The sequence below is a fragment of the Camelus dromedarius genome, chromosome 6, assembly GCF_036321535.1.
Source record: "Camelus dromedarius isolate mCamDro1 chromosome 6, mCamDro1.pat, whole genome shotgun sequence".
NCBI classification, from domain to species: domain Eukaryota; kingdom Metazoa; phylum Chordata; class Mammalia; order Artiodactyla; family Camelidae; genus Camelus; species Camelus dromedarius.
In genome coordinates, this window is record NC_087441.1 from 58,725,502 (window position 1) to 58,748,228 (window position 22,727).

Genomic DNA, 22,727 nt, shown 5'->3' on the forward strand with positions numbered 1-22,727 from the left:
ACTCAGGCAACTAATTTCTCTTGCCTGAAAACCTCTAACTGGTCTCCAGCTTTGCTCCTTTGAGTCTGTTCTCAAAGCCACAGCCAGACTGGTCACATTGAGAACAAAAGCCCAACTCCTCTTCTCCGCTCAACAATTCCCATCTTTTCTCATCTCACTTGGAGTAAAAGCCAAAGGCCTTGCTCCCTCCTCTGCTGTCCACTGTCCTCATTTCTATAACTCTCTGTGGCATTCGCTCAGCTCCAGGAACACCAGCCTCCTTGCTGTTCCTGGAACAAGATAAACACACTCTTGCCTCAGAGGCACTGGACTTGCTGCTCCCTCTGCATGATTCGTTCCCTCAATGAAGCCTTTCCTGACCAGCTTATATAAAAAAGCCACCCACTCACCCATCACCTCTTCTCCTGCCACTTTCTATGTAACTTAACCTTTTATTTTTCTCCATAGTGCTCATTGCCATTTCTTACATTATAAATTTACTTGTTGATTTGTTGGTTGACCAGTTCCCCTCAGCTCCACTAAAATGTAAGCTCCATGAAAGAATTGTACCAGGCACCTAATAGGTACCTACACAAATATTTTTTTAATAAATCAATCCATCAATATTGAGTACCAGCACTTTCTTTAGTGGAATCCTATTCTGTGTGGTTGTAATAAATATATATAGGTAGATGTACTCACTTCTTACTGCTTGACAGTTCAAGTTAGACAGCTTTGTGAGCAACAAAATCCAAAAGACAGTGTGAAATTAAGAGTCAGTGTCAAGCAGTTCTCCAATGAAGACATATTAATGACCAATAGGCACATGAAAAAATGCTCAGTATCACTAATAATCAGAGAAATGCAAATCAAAACTACAATGAGGTATCACCTCACACCAGTCAGAATGGCCATCATTCAAAAGTCCACAAATGACATATGCTGGAGAGGCTGTGGAGAAAAGGGAACCCTCCTACACTGCTGATGAGAATGCAGTTTGGTGCAGCCACTGTGGAAAACAGTATGGAGATTCCTCAAAAGACTAAAAACAGACATACCATATGACCCAGCAATCTCAGTCCTGGGTATATATCCAGATGGAACCCTAATTCAAAAAGACACCTGCACCCCAATGTTCATAGCAGCACTATTTACAATAGCCAAGACATGAAAACAACCTAAATGTCCATCGACAGAAGACTGGATAAAGAAGTTGTGGTATATTTATACAATGGAATACTACTCAGCCATAAAAATGATCATATAATGCCATTTGCTGCAACATGGATGTCCCTGGAGAATGTCATTCTAAGTGAAGTAAGCCAGAAAGAGAAAGAAAAATACCATATGATATCACTCCTATGTAAAATCTGAAAATAAAAAAAAAGACAAATGAACTTATATATAAAACAGAAACAGACTCACAGACATAAAACACAGACTTGTGGTTGCCAGTGGGGAGGAGGATGGGAAAGGATAAACCAGGAGTTCAAGATTTGCAGATACTGAGAGGTATATATAAAATAGATGAAAAAGTTTATATTGTATAGCAGAGGGAAATATGTTCAACATCATGTAGTAGCTCATGGTGAAAAAGAGTATGAAAATGAATATATGTATGTTCATGTATGACTGAAGAATTGTGCTGTGCACCAGAAATTGACATAATATTGTAAACTGACTATAACATAATTTAAAAAAAGAAAAAAAAAAAGAGTCAGGCAATTGTTTAGTGAATTGTGACAGAGTAGACTTAGACTTTTTTACACCTTTAGCCCATAGCAGCCTTGTAATGAGTATAGACCAAAGTTTCTTGATCTAGACTATTATGATATTTCAGCTTTTGAGGACCTTAGAGATTGCTTAACTGGAGCTTTCTTTGGTCAGATGACAGAACATGGAGTTAATTAATGCAGAGGTGGGACCATAATCCAGATGTTTTAGCTCACACTCTGGAGTCATTACCAACACACGGCAATTACACAACCACACTTCATCCTCTCACCTCGACACAGAGCAAGCTACTGGTCCCACCATATGTCCACTAATAACTCCTGATCACCTTATAAAATATGCAAGAAGAAGACCTAGTCATATGTGTATGAGAAGAACCATCAAGGCTGCTCGATACAAAACAACCATTCTATGTCTCAATAAATAGTAAACTTTGGAAGAATTATTTTAGTAATGCAATGTGAAATGAACTGCTATTTTTGCAAGCACAACAGGGTGCATGTTCTGTGCAGTATATTAAAATAACAGTTGGACCATAGATATGCTTTCTCATCCTGAATAGACCATTCTCTAGGTGGGTTACCTAGAGCAACTCAGACAAACTCTCTGAGCCTCTATTTATTAATTTTTAAAAATGCAGAAATCAGATCTCCAACGTATTTTCCAGTTCTATGGTTTTCATGAGATTTTGCTGTTTGAATGGGAGAAAAAGACAGCAGAACAAATTTCTATTTGGACAAGGATTCATTTACGCTGTTTCTCTGCAGTCAGGTTGGCAATCCCAATGATATTTCTCTATCAATCGATAAATCTGCTAGACTGTAGCTAAGTCACATTGTGCAAAGTTGAAACTAGTATGATGATATTCACAGTACTCTACATTTGATGTGTGCTCCAGAAATATATTGACTAACTGTTGTCCCAGCATCTTACCCACCTTATACCAGCACTCCAAGATTCAAGACCCATCTGTCAGTTTTCCGGGAGTCTTCCTTTGCAAGCCATACTGCCTTCATCAGCAAGTTACAACCATTTTTTTACACTAAAAATATTCTGACTCCCCCAGGTACAGATGGAATAGAGGCTATGCTTTATCCATCTTTATATTACCTTCCTTGAAAATCTCTGGGGGTCCTGAAGAACAACAAAGCTTAATTCATAACAAACAAGAAGAAATAGAAACAGTTGATTGCTATGGAAGCAATTGTGTCTTACTACATGATATGCATATATATGGAACCCTAAGCAGAATGAGTGTGATTCACTTTTGACTGTTTCCACCACTAAAATAGAAATTTTATCTCCTTCTTTTCAATTTAGTTTCATCTTTCATGCACAAACAAAGGTAAAATTTTTCCTTTGACTAATTTCTTTTAACATATATAATGTAGATCCCTACTTTCTTGGGGTCTCCTAGGCACGTACCTAAGCATTCACAGTATGTCCTTAGAATATGAGGATAATCTCCTGCAAGTGCAATTAAGAACAGATGGTTAAAAACTGCAAGGTAGTATTTGCATAAAAAGATCATCTTCCTTTGACACTGTAGAGTTTTATATTACTTTTAATTGTTTTCCCTGAAAGGAGCACCCCCTCCCTTAACCAAAAGATAACAAGAAAATTTGGCTTACATTTTTACTGAAAAGGAAACATTTCATAGCAAAGGAACTGTGGGGGGAAAAAGTAACACAAGTACATAAAATACGATATACTGTGAATAAAGGTGTCACATCTGCTCAAATGTACAAGAAACTTACACTGAATCTGATAGACTTTAGCCACCTCATCTTTCCAGAACCCAGAACAAACCTGAAGTAATCCATAAAGCCTCTGCACCAATGTCATGTGCTTATTCCAGAAAACAAAAAAATTACTTTCAAAGTAGAGTTCATTGACTCAGTCTCTTCTGTAAATCATTGTGAATTAAGCTTACCAATTTGGTTATCTTATGTTCCCACTGTACCTCTGTCCTGTTCTGATTTATAGATGGAAGTCTGAATAACAGATTAGCAGCTTGTGAACAAGGTGATAGAAATAGGGATAAACTATTAAAAGCTGACATAAAAACTAAAGGAGGAGTCGATTTTCAACAAGTAAAATCCAACAATCTGGGCATTACAAAAGTGATTAATAAAAATAAAATTTAGAAAATTGGCCCCTTCAGTACCAGCAGCCCTAGATAATTCTATTTGGTTCCACACAGAAATCTGCCACGTAGACCATAGCCGATTGGACTAGGGCTGGTCACGTGATATAAATACAGCCAAAAGTCAGCTGAGTGGTGAGCTTCGAGATGACCTAGTATGAAAAGATTCATCAGAAAGAAAGAATGATCCAAAAAGGTTTTTGAGAAAAACAAGGAAAGTTCCAATCAGATTTCATTTCTAATTGGATTTGGATAAATGGGGGAAAATTAGGCTATCAGCAATGGGAACTGAAACTGAAAAGAAGCTCTGTGTAATATCCTTGAGGGGCCAAGAGCAAACGGAAGTCATGAAGAAATCAAAGATATAAGGAAGCACAAACCAAGAGTAAGCAAAAGCTATGGGGTTGATAAAATAAGAGTGAGGCATTAATTTATTAGATGAGAAGAAATGAGACATAGATTAAACAAGAGGGGAAAAAATGGAGATTCTACTGTCAAAATCCCTGGAACTGTCTTATATTTGTTTCTAATCTAGTGCTAATTTCCTGTTCTGAGATTTCTCTGAGACTATCTCTTATTTATTCTTCAAAAAATCCCTAATTATTTAAAGTAGCCTGGAAATGTCTTCATTCCTCAAAATCAGAAATGCCTAACATGTCCTTTGTCCATAAACTCTGGGGTTTTATCTTTTTTTCATTGATTTGTTAGAGTTCTTTGCACATCAAGTCTATAAATCTGTAGTATTATGTTCATCGTTTGACTTTTAACATAACAGTGGACAGTAGTTATTGGACAGTTATGTTCCATGCACTATAAAAACAATTTTACAGGAATTATCTCACTGAGTCCTCAAAATAACTATACAATGAAAAAAGTATGGCACTGAGAGTTTAACAAATTTGTCTGAAGTCATCAATATAATAAGAAAAAAGAGTAGGGATAAAACCCAGGGTGTCTGACTTGAGTATACTCTTAACCATTAAGCATCACCATTCCTCTTCTTATTATTACTTTTTCAATTGTGGTAAAATACACATAGCATACAATTTATCATCTTAGCCATTTTAAAGTGTTCAGTTCTGTAACATTAAGTACATTCACACTGTCGTGCAACTATCACCACCAGTCATCTCCAGAACTCTTTTCATCTTACAAACTGAAACTCTGTGCCCGTTAAACAATAACTCCCCATTTCCCCCGACTCAGCCCCTGGTAACCACCATTCCACTTTCAGTATGAATTTGATTACTCTGCATATCTCATATAAGTGGAATCATACAGTATTTGTACTTTTGTGACTGACTTATTTTACTTTACATACATAATGTCTTCAACGTTCATCCATACTGCAGCATGTGTCAGAATTTCCTTCCTTTTTAAAGGTAAATAATATTCCATTGTTTGAATATACCACATTTTGTTTATCCATTCATCTATTAGTGGACACCTGCATTGCTTCCATCCCTTGGCTATTGTGAATAATGCTGCTGTGAACATAGGTGCACAAATATCTTCTTCAGTATGTTCTTGCTTTTCATTCTTTTGGATATGTACCAGAAGTTGGAATTGCTAGGTCATATGGTAGTTCTATTTTTAGTTTTTTGAGGAACTGCTATACTGTTTGTCATAGTAGCTGTACCATTTTACATTCCTACTAACAGTATACAAAGGTTCTAATTTTTCCACATCCTCACCAACACTTTGTTATTTTCTGTTTGTCACATCTTAATGGATGTGACACCATTCTTCTCTTAATTCATGTGTTTGCTGGGCGGGGGGGTTAAAATTCAGAAGTTTTAAAAATTTTATGTAGATAAATTAGCAATCTTTATCTTTAAGGCTTTAATATCTTGTTTCAAAAACCTTTCTCCATCACAAGATTATATTACTATTCATTTCTACTACATTTTCTGGCACTTCTTTAAGCCATCTGGGATTAATCACGTGAAGTAGAGACTAAACATTAATTCTTTGGTCAAAACAATGATTAGACTATTGTCCCATTGTCATTTCTTAATAATCTATTCAACTAGTTTGAAATTCCATATTTTTATATCACTAAACACTTACATGTATTGGAATAAGTTTCTGTACTATATATTTTATTTCTATACCATAAAGATAGTACTGATTACAATAGCTTTATAAGGCATTAAAGTACCTGGTAAGGCCAGTCTCCCTTCATTACTCTTTTTATCTGAAAAATTCTAGGCTACTCTCACATATGATGTTTATACAAAGGTAAAACAGTACCACATAAGTTAACTACCTACCAAAGACATCACCACACTACAGAATAATACAATATAATTAATGTTCATAATAACGACTCCAAAAATTATCAGAAAAACTTTAAATCTACTTAACAGCATTGCCAGAAATAAAGCAGAAAAGAATATGATGCCTTTTCGTGATATTTATGTAAAATAACAGTATAATAAAATTAAGTTTTAGCTCTTCAAAAACTAAGAAGCAGAGAGATTACTAATATTGTGCATGTACAATAAAAAATAACCTCTTAGACATAGGAATACATTGGTGGAAAATGGACCAAAATGCAATTAGCATTTAGGGTACATTAAAGCATCCTTTTCTGGGGGAGGAGTTCTCAGAATCCCCCAAGAACCATTGCACTTCTCTTCTCATCAGATCATCTGAAGTCACTATATTCTTCTGACAATAGTTTCTCTCCCACCTCAGTCAAACAATTGGTTAGTTCTCCTAGCTTGCAATGATAACTATGGTGCTCTTTCTAATTTCAAAGAATGTCCACTCACCCTTTTTATAGCTTCTCTTTCCTGAACCACTTCCTGAAGATGGCTGAACTATCCATAGAACTTGCATTATAAAACCCTATTCGACATTATTCCTTTGTCTCTTGGCCACAGGTCTAGCATTATCCATTGCACATCACCTGTCAAACATTATGAGTCAAAAATTTCCTCCAGAATACAAATGAAATAAAGAGAGGCCACAGAAGAAAGCACACAAGTTGCTGATACATTTATCTCAGGAGAGCATGGTGGAAGGCTCATTAACCAAGAACATTTGCAATACAAGTTACTAACATCCATTTGTGGTATATTCAGCAGAGGCCAACGTAGTAGAGAAGTAGCAAAGCACCTTGAGCACACAGGCTATATATTTTGAGCATGTTGTGGCCTGGAGAGAGCAAGACTAGCAGCAGGGAAATGGCAGCATTTCAAAAAGTAATGGAATCCTGAATCAAGTCAATGGCAGCAGGAATGCAGAGGAAGGCACGCTGTCTGGTTGAATAAGATTGAAGAACAAGGCAGAAGATTTCTTACATAACTCCCAAGATTGTTTTGGGGTTACTTCCACACATTCATTTAGTAAATATTTGTTAAATGAATGAATGGTTTGTTTAGAACTGTATTCATTGCTATCCAAAGTAGGGTCTACAGACCAGCTGTCAAAGTATTAATTGTTTATTACTTATCCATAACAAGATAAGGCGTTTGCTCCAGAAGGTAAGTTAATTAGGTCACGAAGCATATTGTTCAGTTCGGCAGACATTTTTACTGTTTCTATGAAGGAAACAGCACACTGATTCACTTTCTAGCATAACCTCTTAATTTCATGAGGAACCAGCACTTTGATAATGTATATGATTCTGGTTAGATCCTGAACAATAGGCCACTAAATTTGATTTTCTGGGGATCCAGAGATGGTAAAGTCTTCTGACAACATCTGTGGGGCCACCACTAAACAAGGAAACTCTTCATGCCGGGGTGAGGTCCAGGACAGACTTTTGGAGCTGGTAATCTGATGGTTCTGAAGATAGAAGCATTTGACTGATATATAGGTATACTTATGGAATGGTTCTTGCCTCAAGCTCAGAGAAATGGCTATGCTGATATTTCTATGAGCTCTAACTGGATAAATAGCTACAAAATTGCCCAAAAAGTAAATCAGACCCCATAATGTAATGGCTGTTTAAAAGATCTCACTCCCTGAAATGACAGTATCCAAAAATTATATATAACAGAGAGGTTTGGCCATCTGCAAAATTTTTCTAGGTGGTTTGTGAATATGAAATGGATTTGAGAAAGTCATGGTTCAATTAGTATGATTTCAGCTGTCTTTATCTAGAAACCTAAATGACACTGGCTCCCACAAAGAGAGAATTTATTTGCTCACATAAGTAAATGTCTAGGGGAAGGCTGGGCTTTGGCTTTGACCTAGTACAATGACTCCAGTCTCATTCTCCTACATTGCTCTAGGTTCTTCCCTCCTCTGTGGGTACTTCACCCTTAGATTGGCAGAAAAGAAATTCCAACCATTCTGTCCTCACACTCTTACTTTTTCCATGGCTCCCCCTTAAAAGCAGGTGATTTTTTTTCCAGAAATGCCCCTCCCCTAAACTTCCCTTCGTGTCCATTTGTCCAAATTGGAATATGCACAAATTCTTTGACCAATCCCTCCTGCTAAGGAATGACATGCCAGCTTAGGCCTGGCATTCTAAATCAAACATTGGTGCTGGCTTGGGAGTAAAGCTTTACTGTGATTTGCTTAGAATAACTAGGGCTCATTCCTCTAGCTGAGGTCAATGCCCCAAACCCCCTGCTTGCTGTGAAATGGATGACTCAACCCCTATACCCAATACAAGGTCCAACTCAAACCTCATTAAGGAGTAGACAACCTACAGTGTAAACTGGTAAAGGCAAACAATAATTTAGCATGTTATAACATGAAGGATGCCACAAGGGATGTTCTTGATTATAGATATTTCCAGAAGAGAAATATTGCCTAAACAGAATTGGGAGGTTAGACTGTCAGTGTGTCTGAGTCTAACAGTGACCAAAGAAAATTATGTTGTGATTCTAGAAGATAGATTCCAGTAATTTAGGAAGAAATAGTTGTAGGGCAGAGAAGAATTAAATCCGAATTATATTAGCCTGAGGAAACTTCCCCTGGGCAAAACCTAATCTTGCTGTAAATTCTATGCTCACTAAGCAACCTTCTGAATTACTATTTGTCCTTCTGAGTGGCTGACCCCTACAGAAAGGGAGCGCCATGTTAAAGAAACACTCCTGACTTTAAAAATCAGTCCTACCTCCCATGGTAAATGGGTGCTACGTCTTATAAATCATTCTCTTCTGTATTTTGTTAGAGAGACTCTATACTGCAAAGCCTGATCACCAGACAAAATAGTAAAACTGAGATCTCAAAAGGGAAAAGATCTCAAAAGGTCCAGACCCAGGGCCATAACATCTTTGTCAAGGTGGAATCCCCATGAGGCTTGGCCTAACTCTGCTGCTCACATCACCCTCACATGGGAACTCTAATATCTGAACAGCCCAGAAAACCCACCACACAGTCGCCTGACCTTTAACTGAAAGGAGGGCTCTTAGAGAGGGGCTGATGATTAGAGGTTATGAGACAAGTCTCTAGAATCAGTGATATCTGGGGATAAATTCTAGTTCCTCCAACCAGCTGTGTGACCTTGAGCAATTCATTTAACTTCCAAAACTCTGTAGCCTCAATTTTAAAATAGTAGATATTTCAGAGTTGTTACAATGATTAAAAGAAATAAAGTTCATGTGCCTGGTGCATGATTAATAGATTTTGGGTTTTTTGTTGTTTTTTTTAAATATTGTGACTCATGTCAACATTATGACTTCTGTTTCTGACAAGAAAGTATAGCTAACCTTGCCTGGTACAACACTCCACAGGAAGTGAATCTCTGTAAATGTGACTGAATGACACAACTGCAGAACATGGGAGAGAAATGTAATCTCAGATGCCAATGTAATTTGTAACATCCCATCTTGATCTAGATTAAATCAGTGTGAGGCCCCAGCATGGGTAAAGTCTGATTATCTTCTGCCTCCTAATCAAGTGGCATTAAAGTATCTTCATACAGCTCTTATTTATTTCTGATTTTTTTAAAGCAACTAGAAAATGTCACATAACATTAATTTAAAAGAATGAAGAGTCTGGAGACTATGCTATGTGAGGAACAGTTAAAGAAATTAGACTGTATGTAATCTGGAAACAAGAAGCCAGGAGAGAAAAAGTGGGAAATGTTAGCCTTCCTTAAATATTTGGAGGGTTGGCACATAGAAGAGGGAAAAGAGAGAGTCCATGTACTTTTTACTTATCTGTCTCCCCCATTAAGGAAGAAAATGCATTTCATCCATCACTGTATTCCCAGAAATTGTCTTGGTGATAAGAATGTAATAGGTACTCAGTAAATGTTTGTTGATTGAATGAGAGTATAAATGGATGGATAGATGATGAGATGAATAGATGTTGTGATGGAGAGGCACAGATGGATAGCTATTATTTAAATCATTATGAGATGTTAATGCTGGAATGCTTGTCAGGAAAGAGGAAACTGAGGCTCTAAAATACTCAAGGATTTTCTCAGTGTCACTCAACTAGTTTATGTAAATGCTGACTAGACCACAGTCACCGTGATATCTAGTTCAATAGTCTTTTGACTACCTTCCTCTTATTCAAATCTGATAGAACTGAGAGTATCGCAGTGCGAATATAATCCTGATGTGGGACACTGTTCTGGGCTGAGTTGTGTCACCCTAAAGTTCATATGTCTAAATATTAACCCACAGAACCTCAGAATGTGCTTTATTTGGAGATAAGGCCTTTAAAGAAGTAATTAGGCTAAAAGGAGATCAGTAGGGCTGGCTTTAATTCAGTGTGACTGGTATCCTTTTAAGAAGAGGAAATTAGGACACATACAAAGGTAAGACCACGTGCAGACAACTACAAGCCACTAAAAGAGGGAGTGGGCAAAACGGGTACAAACGTCCTTAATAACTTCCTTAATTACGTTCTGGGGATGTGACGTACAGCGTGGTGACTATAGTTAGCAATAGTGCACTGTATATTTGAAAGTAGCTAAGAGAGTAAATCCTAAAAATTCTCATCACAAGAAAAAAAATCTGTAACTATGTGGGGTGATGAATGTTGACTACAGCTTTGTGGTAATCATTTCTCAATATATACATACATCAAATCTCTATGGTATACACCTAAAACTAATATTATATGTCAATCATATCTGAATAAAGCTGGGGGAAAAAAGAAATCGTTTGGTCACATCCACATCTTTGATCATCTAAGCCTGCATCACATTGCCTCTCTGAACAAGAACACATACACAAAATAAGAAATCGTCAGGCAGTCATGATAAACCTTTTAAAAATAGATAAATAGATGATGGATGATTTTCCTCCATCCTACAGCCATCAGACCCTAGGGAATGTTATTTTTTTAATGTGCAACAAGTTTGTTTAGGCTTTTAGTTAGATTACTGCTATGTTTTGCCCCTTAAGAAAAACTGAAATTTGAATTATAAGACAGAAGTCGGACCTCTATAATTTATCTTCAGCATCTACACCAATGTGATTCATAAATAAAAAAATAATAATAGAGAAATAGAGAAGTCCTCGGAAGAAACAAACCTGCTGACACCTTATCTTCGATTTCTAGACTCCCAAACCATGAGGAGGCCTGTTTTTTAAGCCACTTAGTCTGTGGTACTTTGCTGTGGCAGCCCTAGCAAGCTTGTGCAGACTCGGAGCCCTGTCCCCACACGACGCACATTTAATCTGGTTATTCAGCAGCTCTGAAGTGTTACAGCACTGAACAAGGCGCTTTGCCTGGTTTGCATACAGAAGTCTATAGCCTTGCTGCCATGCACATCATGGACACTGTGGTATGTCTCATTACAGCACTATATCTGTCACTTGAGTCTCAAAATAACCATGTAACATCAGTAAGATTCTTAGGACATTAAGGCTTAGACTGTTTTAGTGACCCACTCAGAGACACAAAACTGGTAAAAGTTGAAGCCACACAATTCAAAGCCAAGTCTTCTGAACCTTTAGCCCTCTAAGAACAGCAGCCAATGTTTATTGAGCACATGCTACATGCCAGACTATGCGGTTTGCTTTACCTTCATTCCCATATTTAACCCCCATGACAAACACATGGGCTAGGTGCTATCTCCATCTCCATCTTACAGATAAAGAAACAGAGAATCCACAGGCTAAGTAACCTTCCCATGATTATATAGTAAATCGTGACCTCAGGCTTTGAGTCCAAGATACCTCCCTCTGGAGCCTGCCTGTTTAACCACTGCCCCTCACCACCTCTTACTCATCTCAGTGTTCTCTTCACAAACCTCCCCCATTCATCAACCTAGCAGAATGTTCGCTCTCTTGAGCAAATGCTCCAGCTGTCACTGAGATATCCATCCTCCATACCTCCTGCTTTGCAGACCAGGTGCGCAGGGCCCACCTCTGGAGCAAGGAACTTCCTGCCTCTGAATGCAGTGGGTGACCTGGGCCTTGACATTTGATGCTAAGGACTGGCACTCTCTGATTAAACCACTTCAGAGGCGGGAGGAGTCTGATGCGACTGTATTATTTCACTCTGAGCGTTTGGTGGCTTTCCTCCTCGATTCAGGATCACAGCCAGGGTAGAAACTGAAACCCTTTCTGACGACATTTGCTGGATTGCCACAGTGTATCAGTCCAGATCCCCACGGACTGTCTTTTTCTTTGTGCCAGCTTGTCACAGTAGCAGCAGCAAGGAAGGTGACCTAGTGCTTCTAGTCTAGACATGCAGTCATCAGAGACCTTCAGGTCTCGGGGCAAATTTACAAGCTTTTGAGGCAAGGGTTTGTCTGATAACAAAACCAACACCTGATCATTGACACCCTAAAGATAGAGAGCTCTGCAAAGAAACGTAGAACTGACATCCTCTCAGTGTGTTGTACTGTTTCACCCAGTCTACTTTTCCTCAGTTTGATGATGTCAGCTTCATATCCAGACCCCTCTTTCTAAAAGGCTAGATTCTTCTCTTTGGACCCAGAAATGCCTTCCTTCTTCCCTTCACTGCTTTTCAGAGCTCAGAGCTGCCCCTGATCTCATCAGCAACGCTTACAAGGTTGGTGGGAAAATCCTACCGCACTCACCAAGGCCCTCCCACACTCAGAACAAACATGTTCAGGGAAAGGCCTGCAAAAGAAACCAGCTGTCAGATATGGGTCTTTGTTTCTGAGATCTGTATGTCCAGATTTCTAGTCAGGGACAGGGTAGGCTGCTACAAAGGGGGAAGTGACTGAATAAGGCACGGACATGCATAGGAATCCTGTTTTAGACCATGGAAGGTGAAGGGTATCTCTTCCTGGATTTGAAAACTATTCTATACCTCTCAGAATAAGCAAATAAAGCTAAATGAAGGTCAGGAATCCTCTCTCTCCCTCTCTCTCTCTTTCTCCTACACACACACACACACCCAGTCTCTGAAACCACTCGTTTTATTTATGGAGTTCCTGGAATGCCGGATGATGTGGCAAGATGTGAATTCCTTATAAATGCAAGCAGCATGTGCCAGAAAGAGTTGCCGACCATTCTAGCCAGTCACTCTGGCTGCACTGTAAGCCTGGGCTCGAGAACTAAAAATCTATCTCAGATAATTGACATTTATTTGATTGAAACAGCAGGGTGCCCTCCATCACCAGGGGAGGAGACCATATGGAAGAACAGTGCGAGTGGAGATAATGTTTGTCTACTGAGTGTGCCAATGTGTTTAGAGATTATTCACAGGGCTCTGGGGACTCCAGTATGATAATGTTTCAGCCAAATTAGAATCAGATTAATTGCTCTAATCTAATGGAAAGACAATGTTTATCAAATTATTGCTCTTTTCACCACATGATATTGCAGTGTCATTATTCTTTGGGTTTAAGAAAGGAAATGAAAAGACTCTTGTAGCACATCTGTTCAAGAGTTATATGATAGTGCTTTCCCTGCTACACACGGGACTGTAAATGCAGTCGGCAATTCTGTGAAGTAAAAATAAATTAAAGTAAAAGATCTGTAGTGGATAAATCTGCTGGAGTCCTATGATATCAGTTCACATTTTGATAAGACATTCTGAAGTCAATTAGCTTCTTCCAGATTTCAGAGATTTTCTTCTTCATAATATGTAGGGAGTGTTTTCCTCTATAAACAGGGAAGTGCTTTTTTGAAAAACCTTAAGTGGCACTTAGAACAAAATTCTAAAACTCCTTTTCAAAATATCAAAATCAGCCCACTTTTTCAACACCCAGAGAGGATATGGGGCTTTTACCAACTCGTAGCTGGTAAGCCTCTATGGATACAGGAGAGAGGGTGCAATCGTCTCTGCCCCAGGGCACAGAGGACCATGGGTGTCAGCTCCTCAGCACTAAAGGAGTTGCTCTCTCACTGCCACCCTCTGGCCCATCATTTGCATCCTTGAGAATTCTCTGAGGCTTCAGACACTAACCAGGGTTCACCTGGGAGAGGTAGAGAGTCACATCTGAGCCAGTGGCCTCCCAGAAGGGTGCTGGCAATCCATTGGTGCTTACCAATACCTACTAGGCTGCACGCCCATCTCTGACAGGGAATTTGGGAGAGAGTTAGTGAAAGATTTTTCTGCCATCCGCATCTCCATAGGGGGCCCTGTTGGTCCCCGCAGAGCAGGGAGGAAGGATCAAGCAGCACAATTTGTATGTTCACTCTTGTGTGCACACCGATTATTTCAAAATAACAGGAATGCAAAGCCCTCGAATGTTCATGAAGGCTTGGGGAGGCAACTGTCAGGTTTCTGCTGGGCCACGTGCCAAGTCCAATCCATTGTCTTTTTTTTTGGAGCTAGTGCCCTTTGCAGAAGGATCTTAGCAAATAGGGCCAGACAGAGAAAAAGATAGAAGTTATTATCTTTATCATTAATTCTACATTTATGTGATGCTCCTAACAGGAGATCTTCTCCTCTCCTTCCTTTTGTGGTTGGTTCTTCATATTTAGTGCTTATAAAACATTAATATCATTAAGGTTGGGGGTCCTTTTAGTTATCTACCTTCTGTCTCCCCCTCCTAAAAGTTTGTTATATCCTCCTATTCAATATGGCATACATATATAATCACACAGGCTGAACTAAGATTCAGGTTGAGAAAATATATTTTCATTTATGTCATTGCTGACTTTTCCTCACTTGTACCCTAAAGTCATTCTTAGGGTTTGAAAAGTTTTTAAAGGGCATGATTATACTAGCACTACTGAGCTGGCCTAAACAATGTCGCATATGTCATTATAGCTCACATTTGCGGGGTGTCAAGACAAGTTTAAGCTTATGTGAATAAAGTCAGTTGCTCTCTGATCCATCCAAGCTCAAATCCTGCTGTGATTTTCGTGTTGCTGCCTCAACAATGGGCTCCCTTGTGTTAAAAAGAGTCATTCTTGAGAAATAAATGAAGAATATCATAGCTATATTGATGCTTATGAAAACAGCATATGTTTTCTAAGACAAAACACAGAGCTGTAGATCTTCATTAATTACAATGCACTGGAACAAAAGCAAATGCAACCACTATAATTAACGATGCGATGCCTATAACCCCCGTCTAAATGCTTTCCTTTCACTATAATTTAACAGTAAGAGCCTGAGAAATTATTTTAATCCTTATTTTTGCAATTCACTTTGGAAAGGTTGTGTGGCTCAGTCTGAGGCATATTCACACATTCATTTACATTTTTATTTTAAATGCCTTCATTATCAAACTTCCTTAAACCCTACCCTATCATTTAGAACTGAATTCCAAAACTTTTATTGTAAATCAAGTATTTGTTGTAACATCTGTGGAACTCACACAAATATTGTGAATATGATGGGCATGTATTTTACCTCTTCAGGTGGGAAAAATAAATCCATTCTTAACTGAATCAAAGGAATAACTTCAACAATATGTTCAAGTAGTTATCAGCTTGGGTCAACTTCTAATAAACATCAAAGAACAAGCTGCCAATCCACATATACTTATCAAGTGCTTATAATATATAAATGTTAAAGGAGTTGCAAGATGTCCCCCTGGCCCACAAGTTAGAAAGGCAAAATAAAGAGGAATGAAAAATTTAGAGAACAGTTATATGCTGCTTTAAGTGGTTATGATTGTAATTGCAAGAGCAATTCAAAAGAGAGAGAAATTGGTGTTGGTAACATGAAAGATTATCCTCCTAGAGAAAGTAGGATGTATGTTGTCCTTAAGAGCTAAATACAATTTCAATAGATGAAGAGGAGAGTCAAAAGAATAGCAAAAGCAGAGTGCAAAAAAAAAAAAAAAAAAAAAAAAAAAAAGAGGCAAGAATAAAAGGCCCACTTGCTGACTGGGAGAATATTGAGAGTAATCAATAAGGTTGGAAAGGTGGTGAGAGAATATGGTCCCAGAAAATGTCCGAAACAAGCAGATGAACCTAACTCCATACAGTCAGCGATGTTGGAAGCAATGAGGGTGAGGGACAGCTGTGGGAAGTTGGTGGCTGGATGGATTGGGAAAAGGAGACCCTGGAATCAAAGAGGGAAGACAGAGACTGGTAAGATTAAGGTTTCAGCAAGGAGAGTGGCACTGGACTTTCAGTCAAGAAAGTCGGCAGCCATACAAGCTGCTTATTTTCAGAGATCCTTGTTCATGGCGGATGGTATCTAAGATTCAGAGCTGTCATTGTTTCAAGGTAAAGCTTGATTCCACTTTTCAAAATCTTGAGTTTCAGTAGTAATAATAGTTGCCCAATTGCACTGGGCAATATGATGAACTATTGTCAGATATGCCTACCTCAGGGATAATAACTTTAAAGGTTTTGGTGTTTTTGTTTTTTGAGAGAGAGAATTTTGATTAGAGGAAGACAGGTAGACTGGTGGCACTGTAATAATGAGGGAGCAGGAGACAGACATCGCTAGGGGTGCTGAGGATCCAGAACTCTTTGAGTGAGGGTCCCAAACGCAAACTTTACAGGCTTCAGTTTTAACCAGGGTGCTGTGTGCAGAAAATGGACATGCAGAAAATATGAAAAACATTTTGAAAATATAGGACAAAGCTATTGTAGATCACATGAAGCAGAAAGAAAATGTAAAACATAACTTTAAAGTTGTGTGAAACCTGTAATATTGCTGAGGCCACTAACAGAAATAAAGCGGTTATAAAAAAAGAACCCATTTTAGAGGTAAATGAAAGCCTTGCATTTTTCTTTCAAGTGCACTTAGGCTGAGACAGTTGGAAACGCACAACTGGGGCAAGGGCAGAAGCAAGATTACTAATGAAGATTTGGAAGTTATGCAACATAGAAGTGATATCTGAAGTCGAAAGAGGTACATGTGGGAAACAGTAGAGAAAATGACTTTGGCTTTGGAAAACAGGAATAGGAATGGGATTAAGAGTGGCAAGAAACTAGCAAAGGATACAGTGAAAGAGCAGGGAAAGAAACAGGAAAGCACATTGCTGCAGAAGTGAATGAGAAGAAAATTTTTTCAGTGGGTCGTCAGCATTATCAAATGTCTAAGAAGTCAAAGTGGATAAGAACCAAGGAAAGTTTTTTAGAACTGGGAAGAAAGAAATTATTAGTCATCTTTGAGAAATGAAACTCAGTGCACTGGGGTAATACATACATAAAACAGACATCAAGTGAGTAAGTGTTAAGATGTCAGAAAATAAAATGGTTTGGGCAGAAGACAGAGAGAAATGATAAGAAATGATGTCCAAGAATACAAGGGAGACTGTAACCAGAGCCAAGAACCTGCTATCTTTGAGTTTCAAAGGTGGGATGAGAGGGGAAGAAGGGTGAGTGACTTGCTAAAGTGAAAGTAGAGGATATAAAAATCCAAGGGTTGGCTTCAACATTGAACACCTTGCCTTTTCTTCACTGTATCATTTTTCTCAACCTTCTGTATAAAATCCATATGATGGCAATGGAAAGTTTGGGAGCTTAAGAAGGAAGAGAATAACTCCTGTAAAGTGTGCTTTGGGTCAGTGAGAGAGAAAAGGGCCGACAAACATAGTGGGGCCAGATTAAATTCGGACCACATATATCTGCCATGGTCTAGCACTGTGTGACTGTATCTACTCCAGAAGAGCCTGGAGATTAGCCACAGGAGAAGAGAAAGCCCCTGAAGGAATAGTCTGGGGCGGAATTAGTTCAATGCAGCCTTAAATAATGGAAATGAGGGAATAAAAGATGCTGGAGAGTACAAGATTGCTGTAGTTCACCAGGTTATCTGGTGTGGAGGTGCCCAATATATTCTAAAGAAGGCAATATACTATCATTGATAATGTTATGGGCTTTGGGGGAAGGACAGACCTAGCTTTAATATCCAGCTTTACCACTAACTAGCTGTATGTCTTCATGAATATTATTTAACTTATCTGAAATTGGGCAGTAGATATTCCTAGATCACACTGATGTTGTAAGGATTAAGGACTTTTAATGCATGTGAAATGCTTCGAACAATACCTGGCACATAGTAAGTACTCAGGAAGCTGTGACCATCACAGCTGAATTCATGTTAGTGCACTGAGAGAAGGAAATAAGCAGCCGATGAGGCAGCTGATGCCAGAAAATGAGAACGTAATGTTCAAGATCTCAGTGATATCATTCAGTGAAGTTGATCAGGGGTTGTGGTGGAGGCAGGACAATAATAGAAATATGAGGACTACAGAAACAGATGAGAGTGTGCCTGAACTTCACATTTCCTTGAGCTGATGGGCTGTGTTAAACCCAGGAACTAGGTTATCTGTGTCTGTGAAGAAATAGAGAATGTATCGATGGCCACAGGGAGGCTCCCCAGGGTCCTCTTGTGTCCCTTCTTCTGCCAGCCTTTAGAACCTGTTCTCAGTGGCACAGACAAAAGTCACACAGCCCCTCCACAGCTGTTTGATGCCTCTCTACTTAAAGGTCGGCCCCAAGAGAGGAAATATGCTGGTTTGTAAAGATTTCCAGGAGCATCCTGGAGCGCTGGCAGGGCAAAGGGAATGAAGGTAAGGAACTACTTCTCTCATGTATGTAATGGTATCTAACAACTTATACACAGACTAGCGGTTTCTGAATTTTCTCCAAAACCTTGCTGGGACATAGCCAAGTTGAGAGAAAGATGAGGGGAAAAAAAGTCATATTACTATCCAACATTTTCAGAAGAGGCTTCTATTCAAAGCTAGTTCAATGTGATATTAATATGAATCCCATGAAAGAATAGGTTCCAAGGTCAGATAACTTTGGGAACCACTGAATTAAATGAACTTAGATAGATTTCTTTTCTGCAGGGTTCCTCGGAGCCTTTAATATGTTGATGTAGTCTAAATCTCCAAAATGGAATCTTTATTTCTAGATTTCTGTGACCATTAAAAAAAAAAAAAAAACCAGACCTCTGTGCCTTTTTTTCACAGAGCATCTAGGGCGAACAATGGGGAAGTCTGAAGCTGCACCCATCAATAAAAATTCTGGCACCTGTAGTCCCGGAGCCAGTGCCCACATCTACCACTGAGGGGTGAAAATTGCTGGGCAATTTTCTAATGTAGTCAATAGGGAATTTTCCTCTCTTTCTGGGACAGATATACAGGGTAATATCTAAGGACCTGCCAAGATATATAAGACCTACTGACCACCATATACTCCTGCTGATCTATGAGGGGATGAAGGATTGTGACAGAAAGGACTCAGGAAGCATCCTTGGAGCAGACAGCACTACACTATACTCGTCCAGAACAAAATGTTTGGCACCATTCACTCATACAATCCTCACACAATCTTAGGAGTATCCAGAATGGGAACTATTATCCCTATTTACAGATTTAAAAAAAAAACTGAGGTTCATAAACATTAAGGCATTTTTCCAAGGTCATTAAGCTTGTAATTGAAAAAACCAAGAGTCAACCCAGAGTCTTCTAATTGTGAAGGCAGTGTGTTTCCACTTCATTAAGAAAAAAATAAACACCATGAGGACACACTAGTGTTTTTAAGAATTTTTTTTACAAGTAGTAGTCACTTGTTCTTCAAAAAACCAGGATTTTAGAAGAATGAGGGGAAATGATAGAGGAATACTTAGCAGATGGTGGCAAAGGGTAGAGGTTTTGTACATGGATCCTGACATCAGATTCCTGGATGACATAACCTTGGCTGTTGGTATTTTCTCAAGGAAAGGGAAGAATATGTTTTCCAGAGACTGAAAGATTAAGACCAAAAATTTTAAATGGAGGGAAAAAAAGATCCAGATAAAATAGTAAGGAGTTATATTTTAGGACAGAAATCTTAAAAAGGAAAAAGAGAAAAAGAAATGGCATTGGAATTGACCAGTAATTCACATGGGAAAATAATATGTAATTGGGCTAGAAACAAGATTTGTAGCTTCTTTGTCTAAATACCAAAACCCAAGGTACTGGATATGAAAGTGTTTATCAGTGACCGGTTTAAAGGCTTATACGTTTGTGGAAGACACAAAATTCAAAAAGATGGTTGCTTGACAGACTCAAGACCTAAGAAGTTCTTGAGAAGCCAGAAAAGGATTAGCCAGATCTAAAAAGTAAAAATCAAGTAGGGGAAAATGTAATATATTGCACTTATGTTTTAAAAAGTGAGCAAGTTCATGATAGGGGTGTGTATCCAAGTAGCAGCCTGTGTTAAAAAGAATAATAGATTTTAGCTTATAACATGCTCTATGTGAGTCAACAGCACAATATGGCCACAAAAGAAGCTATTACAGATTATATTTGCCACAGTACTTAACACTGTATGCTGCCAAAAATCATGGTGTTTAAAATAATAAAATTGAATTTCACAGTCACTTCAAGTCTGGCAATGGGATGAATGGCTCTTCAGCACCACTCTCTACCATGTGGTCACTCAGGACCTAGAGCTGCTTCCACCATGTAGCTATGTGATCTGAAGCACGTGACTCCCAGGGTGGTCATGGAGAATTCCCTGGAATGTTCTTATGGATCAGAACTGCTATTACTTTACACCATGTCCATCCATATTCCATTGGCAAGATTTAGTCACACTTAGATGCACAGGGCCAAGAAATGTTAATAAATGTATATCTATTGCATAAGCACCAACAATCTCTGCCAAATAAACAAAAAATATTTAGCAAAATACAGCATTTAGAATGAGAGAGGTCATTGTTTCTTTCATCTGGGCCCCTGATAGACCTCACCTGGCACTCAGATACTCAGCTTTAGTCACAATCTGACACTAAATAAGATGTTAAAACACTGAAACGTGTTCTGAGGAGGGCAACAGGAACAGGGAGGGCAATCGAAGTATTATCATATGGGGAATAGCTACAGGAAATGGACATGCTTAACCTACCGATGGGTCCAAAGAAACACACAAGCTGTCTTCCAGCATATGAATGACTGTCATTTGAAAGAAATGTTAAAGTTCTTCTTCAAGGCCCCATGGGGTAGAATTTGGCAAGTTCTGTAAAAGTGAGATCTGACTGAGGACAGTATGAACCTCCTCTGTATGTCTTTATTCCTTCACTGGAGATATTCAAACAGACCTTTGATCACCGGTTGCTGGTCCCCAGACACAGTTGATTCTCAGTATTCATGAATTCCATATTTGTAAATTTGCTCACTCACTAAAATTTATTTGTAACCCAAAATCAATACTCTAGTGCTTTCACGGTCATTCACAGACATGAGCAGAACAGCACAAACTTCAGTTTGCCCAATGTGCGTGTTCCCAGTTGAGGCCAAACGAGCTGACACCTGCCCTTTTTGTTTACTCTCATGCTATAAAGGAACATTTTCTTATAGTCTGTTTAGTGCCATTGTTTTTCACATTTTTGTGCTTTTTGTTGGCGATTTCACTGTTTAAGATGGCCCCTAAGTGTAGTGCTGAAGTGTTGCCTGGAGATCCTAAGCACAAGAATACACCTCACATTGAAAATAGATGTGTTAGGTAATCTTCATTCAGGCATGAGTTTCAGTGCTCTTATCTGTGAGTTCAATGTTAACGAATCAGCAATATACATTAAATAAGATGTCTTTCAACAAAAACACATCTAAAACAAGTTATGTGTTGATCAGTTGATGCAATGCTGTGCCCAGAGGCTCACAGGAACCTAATACTTTATTTCTCCTAGGAGCAATGATTCAGTATTTGCTAATTTAGTGTTTGTGGTGACTTTATAGAACATAACTACCTCGAACAGTGAGAGTCAACTCTACAGATCAGAAAAACAATAATAATCTTAACTGACAAATATTGCAAATATATCAGAGACCAGAATCACAGCAGGTACTCTATGGGGATAACTTTCTTTAATTTCTATAATAATCCCATGAGACTAGGAGTTTACCCCCTTTTACAGATGAAGAAACAGAGGCTTAGACTTATCTGAGGTTAAGACTATCTGAGGTTCAAACTCCAACAGCCTGACTCCAAAACCTACAATCTTAATCCCTGTACTGTATGGGGTCTCACTAGCTTCCCCCCATGAACTGGTAAGGTGCTGTGACTTTCCCTGGTCACAAACAACCCATGCCTAAATTCTTATGTGAAAAAAAAATCACATATTCAATAATACTGTGAGAGTATTATTACCTTTGCATTAGACATATAGAAGAGGGGAGGATATACACATTGCATTGCTTTCAAAGACTCAGATGCACAATGCCCATCAGCCCTTCAATCGTTCATTAACCTGGAGACCAGCTGATGCTGCCAAACAGACCTCCTTGCAGACCAAAAAAAGAAAAAAACAGCACTCACTGCTTACTCCCCAACAGCATCTCCCTCTGCCCCCAGTCCTGCCACTGCAGCCAGTAGGAAAGGGAAAGGGGCTGAAATATTTCTCATCAGCCTTTTCTCTAGGCCCCTAGATCACTGAGGATAGTGCTCTCCCTCTGTCCTGTTGCCTGTTTGTTCTCGGGGCTCTGAGCTAAGAGATGGCTCTGTGACTAGGATGTTGAATAGGCAGGACTCATGAGACATAATCAGCAAATATCTTCACTTTTGCTTCCCACTATACTTTTCAAATGTATTCAGTGGAGGAAAGTCTTCCTACTCCCTCAGATTCA